The sequence below is a fragment of the Palaemon carinicauda genome, chromosome 9 (genome assembly GCF_036898095.1).
Source record: "Palaemon carinicauda isolate YSFRI2023 chromosome 9, ASM3689809v2, whole genome shotgun sequence".
In the NCBI taxonomy this organism is placed as follows: domain Eukaryota; kingdom Metazoa; phylum Arthropoda; class Malacostraca; order Decapoda; family Palaemonidae; genus Palaemon; species Palaemon carinicauda.
The window spans coordinates 12,418,930-12,422,067 of NC_090733.1; positions in this window are offsets into that span (position 1 = coordinate 12,418,930).

The window sequence follows — 3,138 nt, forward strand, 5'->3', positions numbered from 1 at the left end:
CCCACATCAGGACTCCAGATCCTGGAAAGCACTTTAATATTATAATCATTATTACTAGCCAAGCTACAACCCTAGTTGGAAAAGCAAAATGCTATAATCCTAAGGGCTCCAACGGGGAAAAATAGCCCAGTGAGGAAAGGAAATAAGGAAATAAATAAATAACGAGAATAAATTAACAATATATCATTTTAAAAACAGTAACAGCGTCAAAACAGATATGTCCTATATAAACTATTAACAACGTCAAAAACCGATATGACAGCCTGGTCAACATAAAAAACATTTGCTCCAACTTTGAACTTTTGAAGTTCTACTGATTTAACTACCCGATTAGGAAGATACTTCCACAAATTAGTAACAGCTGGAAAAGAACTTCTAGAATAATGTGTAGTATTGAGCCTCATGATGGAGAAGGCTTAGCTATTAGAATTAACTGCCTGCCTAGTATTACGAACAGGATAGTATTGTCCAGGGAGATATGAATGTAAAGGATGGTCATAGTTATGAAAAATCTTATGCAACATGCATAATGCACTAATTGAACGACGGTGCCAAAGATTAATATCTAGATCAGGAATAAGAAATTTAATAGACCATAAGTTTTTGTCAAACAAATTAAGATGAGAATCAGTAGCTGAACACCAGACAGGAGAACAATACTCAAAACAAGGTAGAATGAAAGAATTAAAACACTTCTTCAAAATAGATTGATCACCGAAAATCTTGTAAGACTTTCTCAATAAGCCATTTTTTTTGTGCAATTGAAGAAGACACAGACCTAATGTGTTTCTCATGAGTAAATTTACTGTCGAAAATCACACCCAAAAATTTTGAAAAAGTCATACAAATTTAAAAAAACATTATTAATACTTATATCTGGATGTTGAGAAGCCACCGTCCTTGACCTACTTACAATCAGATTTGGAGTTTTGTTAGGATTCAACTTTATACCCCATAATTTGCACCATGCACTAATTTTAGCTAAATCTCTGTCAAGGGATTCACCAACCCCAGATCTACATTCAGGGGAGGGAATTGATGTAAAGAGAGTAGCATCATCTGCATATGCAAGAAGCTTGTTTTCTAGGCCAAACCACATGTCATGTGTAAATAGTATGAAAAGTAATGGGCCAAGAACACTGCCCTGTGGAACACCGGATATCACATTCCTATACTCACTATGGCACCCATGAGATCTATTGCTTAAAAAAAATCAATAATAATGCTAAGAAACGACCCACCCACTCCCAACTGTTTGAGTTTGAAAACAAGGGCCTCATGATTAACACGGTCAAAGGCAGCACTAAAATCAAGGCCAATCATACGAACTTACTGACCACAATCAAGGGATTTCTGTACAGCATTGGAGATTGTAAGAAGGGCACCACATGCTCCAAGGCCTTTACGAAAACCAAATTGTATTCTAGGGAGTAGATGATTACCTTCAGCAAACCTATTAACATGTTTTACCAGAAGACGTTCAAAAACTTTAGATAATATGGGACTTATGGAAATTGGGCGGTAATCAGTGGGACTTGAGCAACCACAAACACATTTACATAAAGGAGTAACATTACCAATTCTCCAACAAGTGCTAAAAGCTCCTCTTCTTGCTAACTTGCGCAAAATAACAGATAACTTTGGAGCTAAGAAATCTGCTGTCTTTATAAAAAAACAAAGGAAAAATACCATTTGGGTCTACAACTCCATAAGCATCAAGGACCATCAACAGAGCTTTAATCTCACAAGATCGAAAAGCTAAACTAGTTAGTTTAGCCTCAGGAAAACAGGAATGAGGAAGTTCAAGTTTTTCATTACTCTGTTTACTGTCAAAAACATCAGCAAAAAGGGTTGCCTTTTCCTTTGGACAGTGAGTGACTGAGCCATCTGGTTTAAGTAAAGGAGGAACTGTTGCATCCACACCAAAGAGTGTAGATTTAAGGGTAGACCACCATTTATGTTCCTGAGTTGTACCAGAAAGGGTTTCTTTTATGGTTAAATTATACTCCTTTTCAGTTGAGGCATAAACTCTCTGAACAAAAGCTCGAAGCTGAGTATAGTTGTTCCAGTTCAAATCTGATCTGTTACCTTTCCAAAGGTGATAGGCTTCCTGCTTCTCCAAGTAAGCACATCTCCAATCATCATTGAACCAAGGTTTGTCCTTCACTCGGTACCTTGGTACACGAGAAGGGATCCGCCTATCAATTATGTTGACTGGAACATGAGCGATGGAAATGTAGCAGTTTAATGAAATGTAAATGCTGATAAAATAAAGAAAGATGGAGAAATAAATTATTCAGAACCTCAACGCCTCCACTCCTGAAATAGAGGGCAACTCTTCAATAGTGACAGAACTGATGTGAATGCGGTACGACACAGACAATAACCCTGTAACATACTGGAATGGCGATAAAGCCACCCACCACCAACATGTTGTGCTACTGGCACTCCAGATTCAGGGCTGCGGCGAAGAAATGTCTAAATGGTTGTCAGTGGCCAAAAAAAAGTGTATGTAGTCCATCGCTCATGGCGGTGGCCTCCCTTGTCACTAATCATTCATTTTCATATGATGTAGGTACGGGTGTGAAATTTTTCGTAGACACAGGTGCTTGCCATTCTCTTCTACCAAGGCCAGTCTCAAAGATGCAGTGTAGTCTGTCTAAGTTTGCCGAATGTTGGCCTGGTAGCTACCAACAGTTCTGTGATCCCAAACCATGAATACGAGACATCACATTATCATTTTGAGCTGCCAAATATCATTGAATGTTTCTCGTTACTGACGTCCTATTGCCAATCTCTTGTTTGAATTCTCTTTCGCATATTCACCCCCTGCTTGATGATGCTAACCAAAGATTAGTCAATGTAGACTTACTCATGAACACCTCTTCAACCTGGCTCCTCAGACCTTCCTCTCCCCATCAGCGCAACCATGGATGCCTACACCCACATCCTCACGTGGTACCCGGAAGTCTTCCATCCAGAACTTTTACAAATACCTATGGTACCTGCCAAACACGGAATTTATCACCATGTCAAGATGATGGGGCCCATAGTGTTCCCCAGATTTATGTGTTTGGTACCAGATCGTTTGGCATCAACTAAATGGAAGAAATGGGCTTTTACCAAAAGGCCTCCTAC